The sequence below is a fragment of the Musca autumnalis genome, unplaced genomic scaffold (genome assembly GCF_047663935.1).
Source record: "Musca autumnalis isolate F117 unplaced genomic scaffold, ASM4766393v1 scaffold_5, whole genome shotgun sequence".
In the NCBI taxonomy this organism is placed as follows: domain Eukaryota; kingdom Metazoa; phylum Arthropoda; class Insecta; order Diptera; family Muscidae; genus Musca; species Musca autumnalis.
In genome coordinates, this window is record NW_027412088.1 from 140,419,493 (window position 1) to 140,445,519 (window position 26,027).

At 35.8% G+C, this 26,027-nt stretch overlaps 1 protein-coding gene across 6 annotated transcripts in view; it reads left to right on the forward strand.

The window, feature by feature from the left end:
• Prosap (SH3 and multiple ankyrin repeat domains prosap) overlaps positions 1-26,027 on the forward strand; it is a 450,787-nt gene that overhangs the window by 225,623 nt on the left and 199,137 nt on the right. For all 6 annotated transcript variants that reach the window (XM_073988549.1, XM_073988555.1, XM_073988550.1 and 3 more), the window contains exon 3: positions 3,854-3,896. The gene's annotated coding sequence lies outside the window, so the exon portion shown is untranslated. The remainder of the gene's footprint in view (positions 1-3,853; positions 3,897-26,027) is intronic.

Consider the following 26,027-nt stretch of genomic DNA (forward strand, 5'->3'; position numbering starts at 1 on the left):
GCTGCACGCCATATCCGCACATATTAGTAAGGAACAAGAAGTCCAAGCCCCGTAGAGTGAAACAAGGAGTTTCCCAAGGTGGAGTGATATCCGCCGCACTGTTTAACCTCTACCTGTCCTGTATTCCACTCCCTTAAGACGGCATTGAGAGCGCAACTTATGAGGACGATTCTCCGATCTTGACGTCAAGTACCTTCCCTGATGTCATTTGTGAAAGGCTGAACTCCTTTTTGACTGATCTTACCATATTTTCCCACGCTAGGAATAAGCTAAATCTACGGTCACTTCGTTCATGGACGGCAGAGGTGAGAACAGACTTGAATGTCATGGTCTATGGTAACAGAATTCCGACCACAAACTAACGAAAAATTATAGGCGTCACATTCGACAGCATGTTCACATCGCAGCTATCTGCGACAAGCTGAGATGTAGGAACAAGGTCCTCAAGTCCCTTGCCAGGCATAAAGGAACCTTGTTGACCACATATAACGCTATAGATCGGTCTTTGGTAAGCTATGCGGCGCCAGTGTGGTCCGCGAATAGAAGTAAAACGCGATGGACAAATATTCAAATCTGCCAGAATCCCGCCCTGAAACAGGGAGCTGAATGTCAACGTCGATGGTATCAGAATTCCTACCACTAACAACAACAAGATTCTAAAGGTCTCAATCGACTGCAAGTTCACGTCAGCAGCACTTGGGGAGCAGATAAAGGAAGCTTGCGATCATATACAACGTTTTCGTCATTCCAGCTACCCAGTTGTCGATCATTAGTATGGGTTCCCTAAGCAGCACAGCACAACAGCGCTGCACGCCATTTCCACACCTATTACTAAGGGACTCAACCAGAGCAAGCCATGCGATAATGGCGCCAAGCAACAAGAAGTCCAAGCTCCGTAGAGTGAAACAAGGAGTTTCCCAAGGTGGAGTGATATCTGCCGAACTGTTTAACCTCTATCTGCCCTGTATTCCACCCCTCCAGACAGCATAGAGAGCGCAACGTATGAGGACGATTCTCCGATCTTGGCGTCAAGTACCTTCTCTGGTCTGTGGTAAGCTACTCGGCGCTAGTGTGGTCCTCGAATGTAAAACCAACGCTATGGAAAAATATTTAAACCTGTCAGAATGACGTCCTGAGAGTTGCAACAGGTGACCTCCTTATATCTTTTGTACATTATTTTCATAACTACACAAAGATTCTTTCAGTATATCAACACAATAACATGCTCTCGTTGCAATATTTGCTCGGGTGTTACCGTGAGAAACCATCCTAAGCACCAAGACAAAAAACTTTTTATAAACCAAAATATTAGACTGCAGCAATTATGGTCCAATCGATGAAAAAACTTTACCAGTTTTTTGTTGTGGTTTTAGCCACATCAAATACTACAAAAATTGTTGAAAATCGGATCGGATTTTGATATAGCTTCAATATGCATATTTGGACGATTTTGGGCCCTATATTATCAAAAAACGATCTGATGTTCACAAATTTTTGTAGGATTAGTTTTTTTAGCCACAAAAATGAACTGGTAAAGTTTCTTTATCGATTGGACAATCATTACGGCCTTTAGAGACCTTAGGGACCTTTGGTCCCATACAAATTACTATGGAAACAAAGATCGCTAGGTTGGCAAGGGTTAACGTAAACCGATCGCCATAAAATTTCATATGTAAGGTATTTGGATCTAATGGAAAAAAGAACAAGAAAACAACAACAATAATAAATGGGTCAGTCTAATGTCCATTGGTAGGTACATATATCATAATACCCCGTTTATATATAACCGGATTTAATAAACCGACTGGGTTTTAAATGTCAATTCCATTGCTTATATTTTAAACAAATCCTCATAAAGAAGGTTAACCCTGCAAAAAGCTCTAATATAAACGCCATATAAGACCCAAAGTGAAATTGGTCTGAATGGTCATAACACCCAGACTGATATTTGAGTCTTGTGACCGTCAGTCGGTTATGTCAGGCCGACACTTTTCGAATTAATCCCGTTTCAGGCCCCTTCACATATTGTGTAGAAAATTTTAATAGCTGGTACTCATTGAATCCATGACTACGATTTTTTTGGTAGGGTTTACAATACTTCTTACATACACCTCTCACCTTTTAATGCTATAATTTTATTCTCCATAATGTCTCGAGTGTTCCGAAAACTTCACCCTGGTTGTATACCTGCAATATAAGAAAAACTAACATTTTTGTGTGTAGATTGGGCCTGTCAGTGGAATAATTAGCCCAAGTTTTTATGACAAATTCCCTGCATACGCCTAATAATGTACGCTGGAAACTTTCAAAATTTATTTTGCCACCTACGATAATTCTATTTATTTTTAAAAGTAGGGATCTGTTCTTATGCTGAATTTTGAGTTTTTGCGCTGATATTGTATATGATGTGTTGATGCATTTTACTTTTTAAGGCATAATACAAAATCTCAACATCATTAGCTATGCAAATCACCGCTGAAAATAAAAAAACATAGGAAATCAAAAATTTGTTTAATGGAAATTTCTATGACATTTATTCCTTTCATTTCACAATTTTGTCAATCTTTGTCCACAGTGCAGCAGCCTAGCGGGGCAGGCCCAGTGGTGGTATCTAACAACCGTAAAGTTTGTTGTTTTAAAAATTTTGGAAGTTTGTTGGGAGTTCAAAGAAGCAAAATATCTAATATTGTGTATATCTTTATGAGGCTGTAAATTATGACTGGCAGTCTGTTGTCTATGTTTGTTGTTTTTATTTTTTTCTTGCAAATTTTGGTTTAGCTTTGCTGAACGGACAATGGTCCGTCCATAGTTTAAGCAAACGAACTGTTTGGCGTGGTTTGTGTGTGTTGAATGTGCATAGAAAAAGATATTCATTAAAATCATTTATTATTTAATTATGGTAATTTGGTTAAAGCGACGAGACAACCAACAACAACAGCGGCAGCAGCAACATCGGCAACAGCATTGATGATGCGGAACGTTGCCGTAAAATTTGCGTTTTTTCTGCAAATCAGCAAAAAATCGATTTTTGCATAACGTTTATTTTTTGCCGGCATGCCTTTTTTCCTGTTGTTGCTGTTGTGTCTCTAACCAAGTGTTAATTAATTTTAATTAAGTCATTTTTCACCAAATAATTACCAAAAGACATTTAAGCCCTTTTTGGTTGGGAAATGGAATTTGGTTTGGCTTTAAATTAATATTGCCTGCCTGTCTGCCTTGGCAAGAGTTATGTCTAACATTTAATTTTCGAGTTTTACTATGGAATTTTTCTCTTTCAAGGAAATAAACTCATTGAATTATTGCCTCATTTCGTTGACAACCAACCCACTATGGGCCATAAACCTTCGAAATAAGCAATTATTTGCGTTTTGCACAAGAAAATCATAAAATTTTCTGCTCCTCTCATCTCTTTCACTTTTGTAAAAAAAATATAACATTTTAAGTGAGAGCATAAATTTCCTTTTGTAAATCTAATTTTGTGAGCTTTCACTTAAACATTTTGTGACAACATTTCGTTAAAGAGCCCACACTGTACTCAACGGATGATAGCTTAGACAACATCAAAGGAATCTCCCTCCAACCATGTCGTCGAGTAGACCTTGTTCTTAATTTGCCATCAAAGGCTTTACTTTCAAATGTAGTCCCGCGAATTCTTTGTGTTGAATTGAAATTGCAAAATATTTTGAGCGAAATATTAATTATGTTAAGTGATTTTGCGGAATTTGTGACTAAACTTGGTTAGTGTAATTTACTTTTGAGATATTCAGTATTTTTAGAGGATATTTCATTAAGTTTAATTCACAAATATATTAATGTTAATTTAATTGGTTTTTTCTTTTATTTTTCTTTACAGAATTTGCAGAAAATAATTAATAACGCTTTGGCATGCAATCAAGGTACGTAATAACATTTAGAGTTTTACAATATTCCATATCGTGCATTTAAGTAGAACGTATTCCTATGTATTCCCAGCAAAAAATTGGGAGCCATATAAGCCGAATAACCTATTACGGAATAATGTAAGCAACCTAACTCCTGAACTGCCAGTAGGCTAAAAAATGACACCATGATACAAAACTTGACGAAAATAAATTACAGGGGTTTTGACATACTAATTCCAACTATGGAAAACGAAAATTATAGATCATAAATCTCGATTAAAAAAAATTAAAAAAAAAAAGAAAATACCTTCAGTTTCTTTGGGTCACTTCATTGTTTTTATTTTAAAACGTAAATGTAGTGAAAACGGGGTTTCTTGGATTTTCTGCTTTAAACGGGAATAACTTTTTCGCAACGGATTTCTATTATTTTTAGGTTAACAAAATCGCTAAGTTATATTGCATTAAGTGCGAAAAAACGCCTTAAAAACAACAAAATGTTTTTGCTCGGTTTTCTTAGCTGCTTAGAAGATATCAAACAACATAAGTATTTTCAATAACGTAAAATTAAACAAGTAAAAAAGTATCAGTCGGCTTTGCCGACAGAGATATACCCTCAGCCTGTAGATTGAAATAAATTTTTCCCCAAAAACAACTTATGTATTTACGAGGGGTTTTCAAAATTTTGGGCGTATGCACCGATAAAAGTATGGATAGGATTAAAGCTCAAAAATTTGCGGGGATAACCATAGATAGGTCTGTTTTTTATCACACTAGCCTACGAAAAACATAATATCGATGTAAACAGGGCCACTAGGAAAACCTTCGGTAAAAATGTCCAAAGGATCCTCGAACCACACAAAAATGTTGAACATTTGTTTGGGTGGTACCACAAGGATTGGACAGATATAATTGAGAATGCAAGTTGCTTAAACAAAAATCAAACTGATTCGAGAGCAGGTCTTAAAGTGAAGTTATCCAAAATTTTGTGTGGGAGGTACCGGAAGGAGTGGACCGATATAACCCATCTTCGAACATTAACTAAGCTTGGACAAAATACGGTTCACAACGGGTGAATCTATAAATCAAATAGTATCGGACCGGATACCAGAATCAAGTGAAGTAGCTCTGTGTGAAGTTCTAATACCGGACAGAGATATGTGGATCGATGGAACCCTTGCACAGATTCCCGCTGGAAGCTGCGGGTTTACGGACGGGGCTGTGTTAGGGGGGAGAACGGGACTGGGTCTTTATATCGTAGACACGGAAACGAGGATCTCCCTTCGTCTGCCGGATCATAACACGATCCTCCAGGCCGAAATCCGAGCGATCACAGAATGTCTGAACTGGTTTAAAACAAATACAAGGCCACTCACAGTTAACATCCTTACGGATAGTAAAGCAGCAATTAGAGCTATAACAAGTAAGGCAACAATATCGAAAACTGTCTTAGATTGTAACAATTCAATTAACGACTATTCCCATTGTGGCTCGGTAAACATTATATGGGTACCAGGACACATAGGGATTACGGGAAACGAAGTAGCAAACTCCTTAGCAAAACAAGCCAGGGAGCTACCTACAGTAAGTCTAGACAATGCCAAACCTTTAAAGGCGGCGCGTATAGAACTAAAAGCTTGGGCAAAGAATGCTCATGTATCCCTATGGAATAACCAGGAAAAGGGAAAAACTACAAAAATCATATGGGGAAACCCGGACCAGGACAAAACAAGTGAGCTCCTATTGATGAGTAAAAAGGATATCAGTAGACTGATCGGTGTCCTCACAGGGCATCTAGGACTACAAGCGCATCTGCACAGGATAGGCTGTGCAGAGAATTGTGAATGCAGGGCATGTGGCGAGGACAACGAAACGTTGGAACACTATCTCTGCCACTGCCAGGCTTTCACAAACTTGAGAACTCAACTAATGGGAAAAGATATAATTACAGGACTCGACCATATCAAGGACATCGGGTTCAAAAACTTGAGGGACTACGTCAATGGGACGAAACTCCTAAACTAACAACAACAACTTCCAGGACACATAAAATTAGAGCGCACAACAGGCCTCTTCTGGCTTAAGTGTATGCCCTTTCTTTTTAAGGACATGTGGTGATCTTGAATCACCCCTCTTCTCAACCTAACCTAACCTAAATATTAGGAAAGCCAAATTTTGGACCGAATCGGTTCATCCGTTCGAAAGTTATCGTGCGCACCAGCCAGACAGACAGACGGAAGGACATGGCAAAATCAACTCCAAATTGTCTGAAACACATTTCGTCCAAACATACTTGGGGTCTAAAACCATTATTTCGATGTTGCCCGTATGAAAGTGTATATACCCTCGATAGCATAAATGCTGAGGGTATAATTAAGTAAAATTCCGAAAATGAATCCAGTAAAATTTGTTAGAAAATAGATGAGTTATGTGATTTTTGTGTGTTAATATTTTGTTTTTTATTAAAATATTGTATTTTCGACGTTGGAACCAATGTTGCGTATGATACATATGATGTTTTTTACTTATTGCCTGTTTCTCTAAGATGATTCGAATTAAAATTCGTTCGAATTACTACCAAACTCCTGTTGTTGAAGAAAACATTTGATCGATGGAAAACGAAAATGAATCAAACATTTTTCAAAAACCAGATGTTTGGTAGTAGTTAGAACGAATTTCTATTCGAATCGTCTTAGTGAAACAGGCCATTAATATTTGTCATACGCAACAGTTTTTTGAACAATGGGTACCCCAACTACATAACTTATAGATCAGCTAACAACTTGAAAAATACATGAAATGGGGTGGTACGAGGGCGGTTCGGAAACTTCTTAGCCTATCAATGAAAGAGAATAGTTAGTTTTTCAAAAATATTTTTATTTTTCAATGTAATCTCCTGAAACATCAACGCTTTTCTAGCAATTATATCCCTTGATTAAAATAGTTTTCCTCAAGGTCTTCAAAATAGTGGTTTACAACTGTAATTGCATCTTCATTTGAGGTAATTTTTTAGATTTGGGAAAAAGTAAAAGTCACTGGGAGCTAAATCAGGAGAATAAGGTGGGTGGTCAAGCAACTCGTACTTTAATTCGTTGATTTTAGCTTGTTAAAACACTCTTGTGCGCTGGTGCGTTGTCTTGATGAAAAATTATTTTTTTGTGTTGTAAGCCAGGACGTTTTTCTCGCATTTGTACATTTAATTGATCCAAAAGGTTGCAATAGTTCTCTGAATTTATTGTTTTACCCTTTTGCAGATAGTCAATCAATAAAATACCTTTAAGTCCCAAAAACCCGTTGCCATAACCTTACCAGCTGATTGAATTGTTTTTGCCTTCTTTGGGGCACTTCCTCCAGCTTCAGTCCATTGTTCTTTTGTCTCTGGAGTATAGTGGTGGATCCATGTCTCATCAACAGTTATGAAATGACGCTTAAAATCCATTTTATTTCGCTTAAAACGATCCAAACAAGCTTGAGAAATGTTCATTCTTATGCGTTTTTGATCGACTGTTAACAAATGCGTCACCCATCTTGCAGAAAGCTTTTTCATCTGTAGTTCTTCATGCAAAATTAAATGGACTCCATCATTTGAGATGCCTATGATATTAGCAATTTCACGCACTTTTATTCGTCGATCATTTAATACCATATCATGCACTTTGGCTACAATTTCTGTTGTTGTTGCTGTTTTTGGACGTCCACTACGTGGTTCATCTTCAATGCTTGTACGACCACGTTTAAATTCAGCAACCCAATTTTTTACTGTTGCATATGAAGGAGCTCTTTCACCTAACACATTCACCATATCATTATGAATTTCTTGTCCCGATAAACCTTTTTTATGTAAATATTTAATGACAGCACGCATTTCTAATTTGTCCATTGCAAAAAAATTGCGGATGCGTCTTTTTTGAACACCTGTTTCTAAATGAAGGAGTTGCCAGATCGAAACAAAATTTAACATGTGTTCATAACAGAGATGGAAGTTTCCAAAACACTTAACTTTATTCTGTGTATACCGCGCTTTTTGTGCTAGGCTAAGAAGTTTCCTAACTGCCCTCGTACATTTATATGGGGGCTATACCACAACGTGGGACTATCTCCACAATTTTTGATGGAGACTCACAAGTGTCAATTAACATCCAATCTTGCACGAAAATGTAGATTAAAACTAAAAAAAAAAGACGAAAATGGCGCTACCATTATTTGGGGCTATACCAATACATGGACCTTTGTCCATGTAGATAGTAGATATGTTTCTGATCACTGGGAATCCTAAATGTCAAATTATAGCTAATTCGGTCTGAGAATGTAGCTACAAACGTCAAAATACCTGATATTAGGTGGTACTGTTATATGAAACATATTCCAAAACTTGGACTTATGTCCCAAAATTTTGGTGGATGTGTTTTCGGATCACTTTGAACCAAATTAACAAAATAATATCTAATTCGTTCAGAGAAAGTGTAGCAAATACGTCAAAATACCGGAATCGGTGTTATTTGGGGACTATATCAAAACATGAATCTATGTTCACAATATATGGTAAAGAAGTTTTTGACCACTAGGAACCATAAATGCCACTAATTCGGTCAGAGAAAGCGTAGCTAAAAACGTCAAAATACCTTAAGTCGAGCGGTACCGATATATATGAGGCTATTCCAAAACATTGTCCCATGTATGTTCACAACTTAAAGAAGTTTTTGACCCCTAGGAACCCTCTATGCCAAATGTATAACCCAATTTAGTTGATTTTCACAGAACTTTTCGATCATTATGTCAAGAAGCATGGCTTGTCACGAAAAAAAATTATATCTATCTTGAGCAAATATTTTGAACTTTTTTGCGGGATGAAACCAAAGGTGTTGTCCTATATAGACCTTCTTGAAACTTGATGTACTTTTTAAAGAAACTTTATGATGAACTTTATGCAAAATTTCGGCCAAATTGGATACTCAATTCGTCAGCAATTTTAGTTGGTGCCTACAGTGGTAAAAAATTAAAAAACTCAGATTTTTTCACACAAAATTTTGTGCAATTTTGTGCGGCAGGTATCTGAAGGAGGGGACCGATATTGTCCATATTCGAACCTGATTTTTTTCTGGAAGAAGAAGAACCGATATGAAACAAATCGGTTGATAATTTTGAGATTTTTTGTACGCACCAGCAAGCCAGACTGCCGGACGGACAACACTAAATCTAAATTGTCTAAAACGGATTTTGCATAATCAAACTTAAGGTTCCAAAATTATGGTTTATGATTTCATTATTGATATCATTCGACTATATTATGAGCAAATCCGTTTCAGACAATCGGAATCATTAAGACGTAAGACAACTATCAAAAAAAGTAACCGATTTGGTCAACGTAAAATTTCTAAAACGAATCGGTACACTCCGTTTGGTATCTACAATAAAAGTTCCCCTTATGTGGAGATGTCACCCGAGTAACATCAAAGGGAAGTAATGTGTCTTCTTTAGCGTCTAGATTGCAATTTCTATTCCCATTTGCATATCGTATGATCATTACTAGCAGAATGGTAAATTGGTCGCACCACCATACATTACATAGAATAGCTTTGATATTATTGGCTTTATAGTCGGAAAATAATGAGGTATGTGTTGGTATGTTTTTCATGGGGTCTTCCCAGGTCTAAAACCGTTATGATATTGCCAAATTTGAACAGTACCAGCTCATGCTGCTGTATTTTTCTTCGGCCTAAAAAGTGCTGTTCTGACTTTATTTTGTTTATGTGTCATACATTCAGTAACGCTTTTAAAATTGGTTCAGGGATTTCACTTTCACATCCGTTTATATTTAATACCAAAACTTTACTCAAACGCTCTTTTCAGATCCTTATTATGTGTGCTCGTCCCTCTATTTGTCGATATATATCACGCTGCGTTTCGCATAGTTTTGTAAAAATGTGGTCCCAAAGGGGAAGAAGCCACTTTACTGATGTTTGAATAATTTTTAGGGATTAAAATCTTTAAAACTTGTGAGAGAGAAATATGTACATTTTTATTATTTAGTTAAAATCTCCGCTTCAATAAGGGGTATTGCAAATTTCAGTCATTTTGTTAGAATACACTGTGCTACACTGAAAATGCAAACAACTTCTAGTGGCCATTTTCTGAAAGTACATATTAAGACTATAAAACTCCTAGTTGGGTTTCATGTTTTTTGATCGGGTTTGGATTTTATGACCTCATCTATACTGGGCTAAAACGACCCCTTTTTCAATTGATCCGTGATTTATCACAGAAACTAATAAGAATTTTGTTTTGCGGTCTTCAGCAATATTGTAGTCCTAAGGTAGTAGAATCTATATGTCAAACAGACGAACTACGAAAAACCGCATATAGCGCATCAAAATTGATAAAATATAGGAAAGATTACATAATTTCTGGAATTATGGTCAGTAACTGTCAATTTATTGAGAGTTGAACCAAGTAGACTTTGGCAAACATTTTCCAAATAATGTCCTCAGCAATTCTTCAGAACATTCTGAAACTGTAAAACACTTGTTTAATGTTGTTTAGACGGTATTTCATTTCATAATTTCTACAAAACGTATTTCAGACAACGTTCACACAGGCTGTTTTTTCTCATATTTGAAATATATTGTTGATATATTTATCCAATTGTCGTTGAAAAATATGATAGAAACAACGCGATAGAGGAATTTTACAACAATGATATGTTCTGAAGAGTTGTGTATTACATTCCAGCGAATATTTTTCCCAAAGATAACATTAAGAAAAATTTGAGGGTTTTGGAGATACAAATTACGGAAATTTTAGATATATTATAAAATTTTAGGTAATAAATGAGGCAATTCGTGTTCATTATGTTTCCAAATACATTCTTCTTATTCTTATCTACAAGTTTGCTGCGGATGTCATCGAAAGATTCGTATTGGTTTCAAAGATATAGCCCCGATTTTTCTTAAAAAGTCAATATTAAGCCATGTTTAGATAGGGCCATAAAATCCGAACCCGATCTAACAAGACAAAATCCATTGTCTATTGCGTCTGTACTTTCATAAAAACTGCATTTTAAATTGTTTGCACAAAATTTCCTTGAACATGTTGCACAGTGATATTGAGGCCACAACCGTCAAAATACCGGAAATTGGGAGGTACCGTTCTATGGGGGCTATATGAAGACGTGGATATATACACACAAATTTTGGGTTGATACGAAGACTAAATACCAACATTCAGCCATTTCGATGGGATATTGAGGCCACAATCTCCAAAATACGGAAAATCAGGAGGTACCGTTCTATGGGGGCTATATCAAAACGTGGACCGATATCGTCCATTTTCAATACCAAACATCCTAGGAGTAATAGAAACTTCTATACAAAATTATAAAATTCTATCTTCAAATTGCAATCTGTATATTGATTTCAATAGGCAGACGAACTGACGTACAGACGGACAGGGTATTTCGACTCAGAATTTTATGCTGATATATACTTTACAAGATCTATGACGAATATTTCGATACAAACGGAATGACAATTTTAATTATGCTCTCCATATTATGGTGATGGGTATAAAAATTGCTCGTACTGGCAATTTTAAGGCAAAAAATAAGTCTTGTCGGAACAGAACTGCTTAATAGACACAGGAGGCAATTTTAAAATGGAAGGAGAAAAATTTCCCCAATGAAAATTTTTGAATTTAAATCTGGACTTAGCTCAACCATTTACTTTACTATTCAACTCGAGTCATCTTATACAACAAACTCTGTTCCGTAAAATTTACGCCAAGCTCATATAGCTTAAGAATTTTTGCATTATTAAAGTTTACACGTAGAGAAAATATTGTGTTTTTCTATTTTGTTAAAGCAACAATATAATCAAAACGTTAAATTGTTGAGGTGATCATACATATTGTTAAAGGGACAAATGAAAAAATAATGTATATTCTTTTTTAGGACACATAATATTGTCCACTATGACAAGAACTGTTGAGGGGAGGGGGACAATATTACATACCAACTCAGACATCAGACAATATATATTTTGCTGTTCAATTTTTTCTTTGCATTTATGACCGAATTTTACGGATTTATAATTAATTCATTTATTCCTTCATTCGCATATGTCAAAAATTTATTTTTAAAGCTTAATTTGTTGGGTATAACACCAATAAAAATAACAACAACAAAGACAAGTACTAAACGAATAAAAGAGCAACAAAGCCAAACAAAAAGATGCATTTATATTGAACTTTTTATGAATAATCGTAAACTGTCCATTTGGTATTTCTAACGAAATCATTTTATGATGATGCGGTAAAACTTTTCAAAGAATTTGGGATCCCCAGAAAGAAAAAAAAACTTAACGAACAACGGCGTGTGAATATCATAAATTAATAAAATTACGTTAGCCAATGGTAATAATAAATTAAGCCAAGTTTTTGTTTGATGAGATAATAGGGAGCAATGGCAAAAAGTTTTGTTTCGAACAAAAATAATGTTAAAGTTGGAATAAACAATATGGTGGAGTAAGATTAATTGGGATATTTGAAATTAGAAAAAAAAATATTTGTTGTTGTCTCATATTGGAGATTCAAGCATAGCACGGAATGTCTGAAAAAACAGACATTCAGAAGAGGCAAGGAGAAACTTTTCTCAAATTACAGACTGTGACAAATTCTTTTTAAAACACGATGCCAAATATTACCATATTTGTTGTTGATCATAGCCGCTGGTGAACAGTCTAAGCAATGCACCGCCATGTTTTTACCACCACTAAATAATTTAAGCTCTGTTTGCCAAAAATTATCCAAGCTTCTTCTTTTGTACAACTCCAAAAATGTTTTTATCGAATTTTACAAATTTCATTCAGCTTTATTTCTTTTTAATATCCACATTTTGATAGGTCTCTTTCCGCTATGATTGATTTAATTTTTTTGTCTTTAGATTTCTAAAATCTACTATCCACCCGCCCATTTTTTAATATAATCGATATGGCTTTGCTTTCAAATATTTCCGCTTCTTTTAATTTCACTTTTTTGATACCAACGCGACGCCATTGATTTCCATTAGAATAAATTACTCTAGCCCGTGATATATTTTGAGCATATTTCTTTTATTGCCTTAACAAAAATCAAAAGTTAGGTTCAAAGTTTTAGATAAACATTGATTTTATTTCTTTATGTTTGCATTTTGATATGGTAATAGCAATAATATTGGCACATCAACAACAAACAAAGTAAGAAGAAGTAGAAACAAAGACAAGATGTGTCCGGCAGTAAAAAGTCTTGTCACGTACAAATTCCAATCAAGTGTTTTATTTACGCATTCGGTATTATCTACGCGGTGCATGAAGATGGACAGCAACAACTAAAAAAGTCTATTAAAAGGTGGTGGAGAATAGTCGAAAAAAGAAATGTGGCAAAACAATAATAAAAAATGGGAAGATATGCAGAAAATATTTCTACATACGAAGGTTGAGTGAGGAGTTTTAAAAATGTTAAGGCCAATGTGATTTAATGTTAAGACTTTTTCAATAAACAAATCCAAGCATAACTTTAAAATCTTAAAATTTCAATACGAATCTACCCAAATAACGCTTACTTTACAAAATGCCTCTTAAATTTGTCCACCTTCAATCATTTGCAAACCGACCACTTTGTCCAATTCCATTTGCTTGCTTCATAACATAACTATTTTTATTTTGACTTTTTATTCAAAGATAAAGAATCAACAAACCACAACACAAAAACCCCAAACAGGTACCATTGGCCAAGCTTTGCCATCACCCTTATCATCGTTCCCAACCACCAACACCATCGTCATCGCCATTACCATTAACTAACGTATCATAATTCTAAATTTAGTTAATGACATTGAAATGAAAAAATCCTGATGTGACCATGTGAGCGCCCACATCCTGTTGTTGCTCCCTCTGTCACACACACACACACAGGTTATTTTTATATCGCAATGCAAATGTCCACTTTGCTGTTTTATTGCAAATTTTATTAATAAGAAATTTATTGTTCACAATTCATAATTAATGGTTATTGCTTAGATACAATGAAGCGTGTTGGTGCGTTTTTTAAGGTTTGTTTTCTATGATGATGTTATGAGAATGAGAATGAAATAGTCTCAAGCAGTTTTCATAAAGGCTATATTTCGTAAACCAATTTGAATGTTGGGTCCAAAATCAAATTTTGTAAAGCATGAAAAGCAAAGCAGAAAAGCTAATGTCTATTGGCCAAAATGTACACGCAGAGAAAAAATATTATTGATCTCACAATATTTGAAGAGCAAAATATGTATTGTGTCTCCAACAATGGTTTTGTTAACTTCAACAACTGCTTTGGTCAAATCCAACAATACTTTTTGTCAATTGTACAATATTTTTCTATCTGTATTCGATGCCGTGGCGAATTTCAGCAATTTATTTATTTAATTTTTTTATTTAATCCATATAATAATACAAAAGCCTCCAAGGGCAAAAAAATAATGAAATTCGGGAGGTATGGGGGCTACATCAAATGTCGATATATATTAAAAATTTCTGGCGGAAAGTTTTTAAACTAAATACCAAATTTCCGATATTTCGGTAAGATAATGTGGTTAAAACCTTCAAAATTCCGAAAATCAAGAGGTACTCTTCTATGGGATATATAAGAAGACGTGTGCCTATACTGATAATTCTCTTGTGGAATATATCATAACCCCACGGAAGACTAAATAACAAATTTCAGTCTTTCGGTGGGATATTGCCGCCACAACCTTCAAAATACCGAAAATCGGGGGCTATACGAAAGCGTGGACCCACACCGACAAATTTATGGGGAAAAGTTTTATACCCAAGGAAGACTAAGTACCAAATTTCAGCCATTTATGTGAGATAATGAGACTAAAATCTTCAACATATCGAAAATCGGGAGGTACCGTTCTATGGGGGCTATATAAAAACGTGGACCGATATAGCCCATTTGCAATACCAAACATCGTAAGAGTAATAGAAACGTCTATACCAAATTGCAAAGCACTATCTCAAAAATTCGAGCTGTATCTTTATTTCAACAGACGGACGGACATGGTTATTAATTTCGGTTGTAACAGCTTGTATTCGCCGCCACCATTACGACGGTACAAGATTTTTTCAGGGGCAAGTCCATACTTCCTGAGAAAATGGCCCGAGAGCTGTAGAAAAAACCCGCTAAGGCACCATGTGTAGTGGATGCGGCGCACTATAACTCTCCAACCAATTCTATCCAAATTTTGGCAGTCGTAATATTTGGCGAAAAATTTTAATCAAGTTGTAAGATGGGCCATATCGGTTCATTCCTTTGGGTACCTCCCCCACAACAGAACAAAATTTTTCGCTACAATAGTGCGCACGATAGCACTCGAAGGCAGTACTCGACTTGGTCCATACGTTGCACATCGTGATATTTTTACCAGGCATAGATCAGGTTATAATATGGACTATATACATATGTCAACTTCTTCGGGTACCTCCCACACAAAATTTCGGAAAAGTGCAGGTTGGGACTTTCTCTCGAATCGCTTTAATTTTCCTTGCAACAGTCTGCACTCAAGTCCTCTATTACTATTACTATTACTATTACTCTATTAAATACGTTTTTTGAGTGGCAAGTCCATTTTTCCTGATATAATGGTCCAAAGGTCTAAAATATATGATGACCAACTGAAATGACTGGTGGGCGCGATATCTATCGAGTGTAATGACCCCCAAAATTAGACTCACTTCCAAAATGGGATATGTCGGTCAATTCCTTTAGGGACCTCCCTTTTTGAACTATAATCTAAATACATTTTTTTGTCGGCAAGTACGCAAAAAATTCTGAAAACCCCCTAAATACATACGTTTTTTTGGGAAAGAAGTGAATCAATTCACACAGGCTGGTGGTATATCTCTGTCGACTGATACTTTTTTACTTGTTTTTTTTTTATTTTATCCAAAAATTGGAATTTTGTGGCGATCGGTTAACGTGAACTATTTAAACGAAAGCAAGTCATTGTATTGCAGTACCGGGATAAACTCGGTCTTCTCATCTAGATGGTCCCACTAAAGACATGAAGAGGCACACTATAGCAGTTCTAAGGGCAGCATTCTGACAGGTTTGAATGCTTATGTATTTTCGCGGAGCACACTGGCGCCGTATAGCTTACCACCGATCGATCTATTGCGTTATATGTGTCTACAAGGACTCTCTATCTGCACGCATGTGCTGCTGGCTACGGATTTGAGGACTTTTCTCCTACATCTCAGCTTGTCGCAGATAGCTCTGGCGTGAGCGGATGAAATGAACATGCTTTTGAATATCACAGCTAAAATTTTGGATTAGTTTGTGGTCGAAATTCTGCAACCATCGATCATGCCATTCAACTACGTTCTCACCTCTGCCATGCACGTGGTGAACAGAGTGGCCGTAGATCTAATGGCGGATATTTGCATGTATGAATCTCTCGTGGAAAGAGGTGGTAAGATCAGACAAATAGCAGTTCAGCCTTTCACAAGTGACATCAGGAAAGGTACCTGACGTCAAGAACGTACAATCATCCGCATACTTTACGATATCAACGACGTTTGGAGGGGACGGAATACAGGAGAGGTATAGGTTAAACTTTTCCGAAGATATCACCCCACCTTGGGGAACTCCCTGTTTCACTCTACGGAGTTTGGACTTCTTGTTCCTGAATTTCACGTATGACCGGCGTCCCCACATACATATAATTGATTGCTTTGGTTGAGTCCTCGACTAATATGTGTGGACATGCAGCCCTGTTTTAGTGCTGTACTGCTGGGTAGCTATTTCTGACGCTGTTTCTAATGCTTTAGTGTTCCTGATGGCATTCGCAACATCATCCATTGTAAATTGTTGTGGTTCATCCTCGGCAGAAAAAGATCTAATGCGACGTAGTACTCTTCGCCCTGTCACTCCCGGGGTGCTCAACAAAACTGTCGATTGAAATAACTTGCGCACTTCTTCGGATCAGTCAGCGTAAAGTCGACAAACGTAACTGAGGTACTATCTTTCTTTCTTTTCAGGATTCTAGAGTGGGCAACAGTCAACCCACAATTCTCTTATTGCGGTTCCAATGTTGTAACTCTTCAGATGATTAGCCACTTGTTCCGCTTATGCTCACCGACCAACCTGTTAACATCCAGTGACAGCTCCCTGACTCTGGGGTCACTAGTGGTCTGATCTAAGAGAAACAACGGGTTGCCAGGTGACGTCTTTTGTCAGATTAGGTGACGCGATTGTTATGTCTGGCGAACTGTAACACTCTCTGTTAATTCTGTTAGAGGCGTCCTCATTAACCGTGCAAAAGGTAGAGCTATAAATCTGCTCAGCCAGCCCTGTACCCCTCTGGTCGTTTCCGAGGACCGTAATTCATGAAAGGGATTAAAGTCCCCCAAGACCAGACGATAATGACCTTCTAAAAGCGGTCTAATGTTGGGCCTTTAAACTGGAGTGCAGCTATTTATCGGCAGAATGTATAAGTTCAGCAAATCTACCTCGACAGTTGCACATCTGACTCCTACCCCCATACATTCCATGTACGGCTCATTGGAGCCATGCTCAAGCAAAATAGGTCTGTATTGAACAGACTGGTGCAATAGGAAAGCTAATCTCGCACCTCAACTTCTGCTGCGATCGTTCCTCTGTACTTTGTAACCATCACAACGTTGTAAGCTGCATTTATTGTTGAGCTCGGTTTCCTGAACCGCCGCGACCATGATATTCTTCCGACTCATGAAATCCACTATTTCCTCGATCTTATGTCGGAGTCCATTGCAATTAAATTGCAAAAAGGATGTATTTTTAGGTATTGGAAAAACAACGGCCGGTGTAAAGTGCTGCGAGTGCGGATGCTGTGCGAGGGGACTGCGGGTCAGACGATGTCGACTCCTTGGGGGCTGTGTCCACGCAGCATTCAGCAATATAATCTCTGTCGTAGTCCCTGGAATGGACGAGTCCGCAGAGATGCACCTTCTCCCGACATCTGTTGCATCCCAACGAAGTTAGAGTGTGGTGTATACGGATGTGATAAACTGAGCACATATAAATTGGTCTTGGGTTCCGAATTCGGAGCAGCCATCGGGGTATGCTGCTACCACCAACACAGAAACACGTTTTAGATTTTATTGCGAAAGGTCCTAGTGTCTTTAGAGTAGCATGGTTATACACATTTACAGTGACCACTATACCTGCTATATCTGTCATTCTCACTAACAGCTATAAAACTGCAAAAACTTTTGCCTGAAAATGACTTCAGTTGTCGCTAAGTTAGAATGAGTCTGCAGTTCTGTTTGTACACACAATATAATGAAAAGGGCTAAGCTATCCCACTCTTTCTTATCCGGGATGATTACGTCAGCTATATTAAATTCCAGAGTTGGGTTGTCCCACTTCCTTACAGATATCTCCCCAATGTTCGAATTGATGGCTTTTCACATTCTATCAGACCAATTCGTTAGAATAGAGAGATCCTTAGTTGCTCTACAGACGTTCCTTCTATATTAAGAAAGGTAGCTAAGTTGTGATTCTTGTTCTTTTCTATATAACCTACAACTTCCTATAAAGCTTTTTCAATCGAATTGCCTTTCCCTTTTCCAATAATTCCTCTTAGATTTCCCGACCTCAACTATATCCGTATAAGTCCCAATCTGTACTAATTTTAGTCCTAGTAGCTTTGTTTTATACCCTCCTGCTAACCTTCCAGAGCTTAGGTAGTTCTAAATTTCACCAAGACAAGACTTCTAACAGCAATTGCGGAGGATGCTAGTGAGATGATTCACTTCTTTATCCACTTCCATCGTTGTGTAAAGTTGTGGAATTTTACTCAGCCTTTAAGAAGCTACACATGTAGTTGAATTTTCCGCAGTTTTGTCCTTAAAGGATACCTATGAGGCGGTTGCCTTTTACTTCTATAGCAAACTGGAAAGTCTATCGCCCTGTGATCCGACATACATATCTTTAAAGCTTTTATTGAAACAAATGTGTTTGCTTTGAATACCAACATCGTCTGTCACCCATTTTCAAATGAAATAATAAGTTTCTTTAAATGATGGGCATATTATCGCGCTGGTAGGTTGTTTTCGACCTAGTTACTTTTACAACTGCTACAACAACATTATTTAGCAAAAGACAATAGTTGATAACTGCCTCCTACACACATACCTACATAACATTCCCCAATAAAAAAGCCCAAAAGAGTTAACAACTTTTTCTTTGGCTTGAAAAGAAGTAGCTGATGATTGAAAACTTTTACTATTAGCCCTGAGATACCCCACTGTTGTTGTCATTGTATATCTGCTGGTATTGTTTACACCTTTTTGCGTGAAAGAGAGCAAGAGAGGGCTGGCTGTAAACCACCTGTTTCCCACAGATAATCGTATTACACTTAGTTTACGTTTCGATCTTATATTACCAAGACCAAGACCGGCAGAGACGGAGACCAACAAAAATAGAGTGACATTTAAAACGACAACAAATGAAAATAAAACAAACCCCTAAAAAAAAACAAAGAAATACCGAATTCAAAGAAATCTAAAAAAGTTTCAATTACCGTGCCAAGTGAATGATTTTCATATGAAATCGATATCGCGAAGTGATGATGGCAGTATCAAATAAATGAATTCCACATAAAAAATACGTAATAAAAATAATAAAAAAATAATTAAAGTATCAACATAAATATAAGGAAATATTGCACTTCCGAATTTCCACAATCATTCAAACGAGTGCTACGAAATTGAGTTGGTTATACTTAAAGCCGAGCAAAGTCTAGCAAATTTGTCCTGCTCCGTCATCTAAGCCTGCAACCCCCTCCCAACCTGAATAATAATAGTATGTTAATAATTCCATTTAACAACTAATGCCTATCCTGGTGGTGTATGAAAGTCCATTAACTGTGACTATTTTTAACTCCATTTTTGTTTTCTTCATCAATGTGTTATGTTGTTTTTGTTGTTGCTGTTGCTGTCTGTCATATCGACCATTGTAAGCCGTGTCATATGTAATGCCATCTAAGCGGTTTTCTTTGAAAATGAATTCATTGTGAAAACTACCAGTAGTGTGCATCTGTACACTTGCCTTCTCCATTCCGCCCGACGCCCTCCTAAGGAACCAGCCTACATTATAATACTAGTCTCATATGTCAACTGTAGTGTTAAGTTCTCAACAGTTCCACGTATTTATGATCAACCAACCAAACAAACAGTCGCTGGTGTGTCAGTCAGTCAGTCCGCACACATAGCTTAGGTTAGAATATTTATAATCTGTTTTAAAATGTAAGCATGTAAACTGTACGACTATATGTATGTTTGTAACAACGTTTACATCGAGGAAAAAATCTATTCATAAAACCCCCATAAAAAGAAAACTTATGGTGTCTGGCAAAAACGCCTCTCGGTTTGTATGTCTGTCTCGCCTTTGCCTAGCCATACCCTCCCACACCAGCCCAGGCACATTCATTCATTGAGCAGCACTAAAAGAGAGTGTGATTATGAATAAAAGAAAAGATTTGCCCAGATTAAGGGTTATTTTCTTCGTCGTCTTCTTCTTCTTCGTTTTTCTAATATGCGTTACTTTTTTTTCTAAAACAAAACCAAAGTATTTATTTGCAAACACTTGTCGTTGGATTTCTATTCCCGGATGAATGTTAGTACGCAAGTACGTGCATGGAAATCTCTGGATTGGGGCCAACGAACCTTTTATTATTCTCCAGTGTAAAATCTATATTAGAACGTGTTCTCAGGCAAATGTCTGAATAGATTTTGCATATTAGATAGTTGCGGATAGATTGTAAAAGGATGTCACATAAGTTGTTAATGTCATGTGGTTATCTTTAACTAAATGTGTTAAATCTGGAGAACGTGTCTTCCAGTACAAATCGGGAGGGATATTAATTTCCTCAATTACAAGAGGATTGATTATTTTAAAGCTTACAAACGTGAATTTGTCGTCAAGGTGAAGACAATTTTCCACCCAAGCTAATAATTTTATCCACCTACGTGGATAAATTTATCTGTAAACTTGGATATTTTAATCCACTAACGTGGGTATTTTTATCCCCTAATGTGGATACTTTTATCCAACAACGTTTTTTCCTTATTTGTCAAAGCGAATATTTTTATCAACCAACGTGGATATTTTCATAAACAAACGTAGATATTTTTATCCATCAACGTGGGTATTTTATTCACCCATGGGGATATATTCATCAATTAAGATATTTTTATTCAACAATGCTGATATATTTATTCATTAATGTGAATAAACTTATGCACCTACACTACTTTATCCAACATTGCTTATACCCAGCAAAGGGTATAATCTTATCCGCCAAAGTGGATAATCTTATCTTTTTATAAACCTGGATAAATTGATCCACCAATGTGGATTTTTTACCCAATGTCGTGGAAAATGTTATCCACCAACGTGGATAATTTTATCCAAAGTCATGGATTTTATCCACGAAAGTGTATAATTATATCCTCCAACGTAGATAATTTTATCCACCATCATGGATAATACTATCCTCGAATGTGGATAATTTTTCTGAGAATTTTAGACACTAATGTGGATAATTTTTTCTGTAATTTTTATACAGCAAGTTGGATAACTTTATCCACCAACGTGTATAATTTTATCCACCAACATGGATAATTTTTTTCCATCAACAAGGATAATTTCATACATCAAACTTATTCACCTATTCTACTTTATCCAACTTTGTTTATACTTTATTCAGCAACGTGGATAATATTATCCAAAATCGTGGATAAATTATTCACCACCGTCGTTTTTATCCACCAACTCGAATATTTTTATCCACGAATTTAAATATTTGTTTCCACCAACGTGGATAATTTTATCCGACGCCGTGGAAATTTTATCTGATAATTTTATCCACATACATGAATATTTTTTTTTTTCACCAATGCGGATAATTTTATCCAACATTATTGCTAACTTATTTACCAACGTCGATCATATTATCCGAAACTGTGGTTAATTTATTAACCAATTTATCCGCCAACGTGGATTATTTATCCACCAACGTGGATAATTTTACTCAACGTCGTGGAAAATGCTATCGTAATTTTATCCAACAAGGTGGCTAATTTTATCCACCAAGGTGGCTAATGTTATCCACCAAGGTGGCTAATTTTATCCACCAAGGTGGATATTTTTATCCAACAACGTGGATAATATTATCCTCTAACGTGGATAATTTTATCCACCAACTTGGATACTTTATCCACCAAAGTGGAAAATTTTATCGAAAGTCGTGGATATTTTTATCCAAAGTCATGGATTTTATGCACGAAAGGGCATAATTATATCCTCCAACCTAGATAATTTTATCCACCAACATGGATAATATTATCCTCGAATGTGGATAATTTTTCTGAGAATTTTAGACACCAACGTGGATACTTTTTTTCTGTAATTTTTATCCACCAACTGGATAATTTTATACAGCAAGTTGGATAACTTTATCCACCAACGTGGATAATTTTATCCACCAACGTGGTTATTTTTTTTTCCATCAACGTGGATAATTTTTTTCCATCATCGAGGATAATTTCATACATCAAGGAAAATATTTTTATCCAAAGTCGTGAATAATTTTATCCAAAGTCGTAGGTAATGTTATACACGAAAGTACATAATTTTATCCAACAACGTGGATAAAATTATCCTAGAATATGTATAATTTTTCTGAAAATTTTATCCACTAACTCGATAATTTTATACACCAAGTTGGATAATGTAATCCGCCAACGTGGATATTTTTATACACCAACTTGAATATTTGTATCCACAAACGTGGATATTTTTATCCACCACCATAGATAATATTATCCCCTAACGTGGATAATTTTTCTAAAATATTATCCACCAACTGGATAATTTTATACGCCCAGTTGGATAATATTATCCACTATCGTGGATAATTTTATACACCAACGTGGATATCCATCAACGAAGAAATTTTATCCAACGTGGATAATGTTATCTATGTTGGTGGACAAACGTGAATCTTGGATATTTTTTATGATAATTTTATCCACTAATGTGGATAATTTTTCTGAAAATTATATCCACCTACTGGATAATTTTATACACCATGTTGGATATTTTTATTCACCATTGTATATTTTTATCCACCAATGTGGATAATTTTATCCATCAACGTAGATAATTGTATCCACCAATGTGGATAATTTTATCCAACAACGTTAATAATTTTATTTCCCAACGTGGATAATTTTATCCATCAAGGTGGATATTTTTATCCATCCACGAGGATAGTTTTATCAATCAATGTGGATAGTTTGATCATTCAAAGAGGATATTTTTATCGTACAACTATAATGGATAATTTTATATCCACCAATGTGGATAACTTTCTCCACCAACGTTTTAATAAAACAAAACACCAAGATAGTGGATGCAAATATCCACTTATCTGTATAAAAATATCCATCCTTGTGGATAAAAACAATCGACATTGGTGATTAAAAAATATCCCTTTTGGTGAAAAAAATATCCACAATTTTTATCGACCAATGTGGATTTTATTGACCACCAACATTTTTATCCTTCTTTGTGGATTTTTTTTGTCCTTCAACGTGTTTTCCTTTACAAGTTACAGTGAAAAAATGAAGAAAATTACAATTAAAACACCCTAATATTTACGATCTCGGGATCATCGGATTTTTTCAGTAAAGGTGCGGGTGATTTCGAATATTTTTGCTACTATTAGAAGTATTCCAACATAAAAACATGATTATGAAAGTAGGATGTTGGCCCGTTGGCCGGACTATAGGGTTTTCGACAGTTTTTTTTTCTTAGGCGGACTTAGCTTCTTTTCCATATATCAGCTTTTTCCAAAAGCATTTGCGTCTGATAAACATTTTCCTTTACCCTTGGCCTTAATTGTGATGCAAATATTAATGTTCTGATAAGAGCTTTTGATCGATATTAACTTATTCTCTTTTGGAAGGCAAGATAATTTTCCGTTAAATATTATTTCCATGATTATACCAACAACACCAATGTTATTGGAAGCATGTGCTTTAATTTTATTTAAAAAAAACTTAATATACCCCCATCCTATGGTGGAGGCTATAAAAAAAACTTAAAAAAGATATCCAGTCTATTCTCTGCTTTCGATTTTTTGCATGTGACTTGACAGATATCGTCGAAAACAAAAAAATGTTACGTAGCAACTTCAGTGAAATTTGAGATATGATTGGCGGCGTTGGAGGCATACGCGACAACAATTGATTTCAAGGTGGCTGACCTTATCACTTGAGGAGAATTAAAAAAGCAACGTCAACTATTACCATAATCTTTAGTTATCAAATATCTTTTGGATAGAGGGTGTGTGTGTGTGAGTGAGTGAATGCTTAATGGTTGATTGGTTGTTTGTTCAGCTTGGTTTAGCTTAGGTGCCCTTTGGAATTGGGTTACCTGCCACCTTTGATCACAGCTAGTCTTCCAGTTCTGTTTATACGTTTTTCGCGTACTGTTTTTATATCTAATAAATTACCAATTGTTTGTCAGTTTGTTGTCACATGCAACAAGGTGGTGTTATAGTGTGTCAATTGAATATTTATAACAAATTTTATGATATTTTTATTTTACATAAATATGGAGTACAGTGAAACCTCATATTTGGAGACTTTGCAAGATAGTGTACAGTGAAACCTCATATTTGGAGACTTTGCAAGATAGTAGATCCTGCCAGTTGAATAGCTTTTGTGATATTCATATCTCGGAATTGACCTTTTTACTCAAAATGATAAAATTGTCCATATGGAAGAGACTTTGCTGCTTCCATCGTATAAACGTTATCGCCAGTAAGCTAATTAAATTTGAATGAGTTTTCATTTATTGTCATTGCCAAATAATTGTTTAACTCCCAGTTTTGTCTAACTAAATTAATTATTTTTTTTTTTTTGGTTCTGTTTTTATTTATTGTTGATTTTTAATCACATTTGCTTGTGATTGGCTTAATTTTATGGCCAAAAACCAAAAACAAAGCATCCATGCGGTTTTATTATCTATTCAATTTTTGATCGTTTAGCTATCACGCAAAATTTAATTGAAATTGAAAATAAAGCAAATTTATAACCCAGAGATTAAACGGTTGACCTAAAAATAGCGTTAATTAAAATTCAATTAATGTGAGTGAAAAAAGTAAATAAAAACGATTGAAAGATTTTTCTTTGAATTTTTCCAAACATGCAACTTACTTAGCGAGATGTAATAGAACGTTCGCTCTTAAAGAACTGAGCATAGACTTATAGAGGTCCTCTGCTTGCTGAACTATAGCATTTTAGCGTTTGAAACTATTAACTGTTGCATTTAAATTGAAATAATTTGTCAAAATTGTTTTAAAATTTAAACATTTCCCCCTTCCCCAACACAACATAATCTTACATAAATAGTAATTTCATATTTATTCTGGCCGTAAACATAGATGATGTTTACATTCTCACCCCAATTTAAACATAAATTATATTTACAATAGAAAAATTGCAATGACCTCCAGCATAAAATGGTCGGTCGTAATGCGTTGAGACAGCTGGTACTCTTTTTAGTTCTCTCGCCCTGTAAAGTGGTCACATTTAGAATTCATTCTAGGGAATTGTAAAATAAATAAATAAACATTTACATTTGAAGGTTGAAAGCAGAAGAATAATTTTATTAAATCACATTTTATGTTTGGGGAAGCACAGTCAGTCAGTCCGCCTGTCTGTCAACCAGTTTGTCAAACTAAACCTTGTTCTTCCCCATGCGTTGTGGCCTGAGAATAAGTTGTGTACCGAGTAATTTACTCAAAAATAAATTTCATTTAAATTGTCGACAATAAATCACAATTGTTTTGGATTTGCCGGTGGTACCTACAGCTACGATGGACCATCATCATCGTCGTCACGATGGTGATGATGATGGATTCGAAACCCTGGTGTTGTGTTTCAACAAATGCGTTAAATTTTTGAGAGGGTGTTTTGGAAAATCTATGTCATTTATATTTACTTCCTTTTTTACATTGAAAGCAATTTTAGTGCAGCTTTCATTTGGTTCTTTTTTTGGGTATTTTTATCACAGCAAGCATGGAAC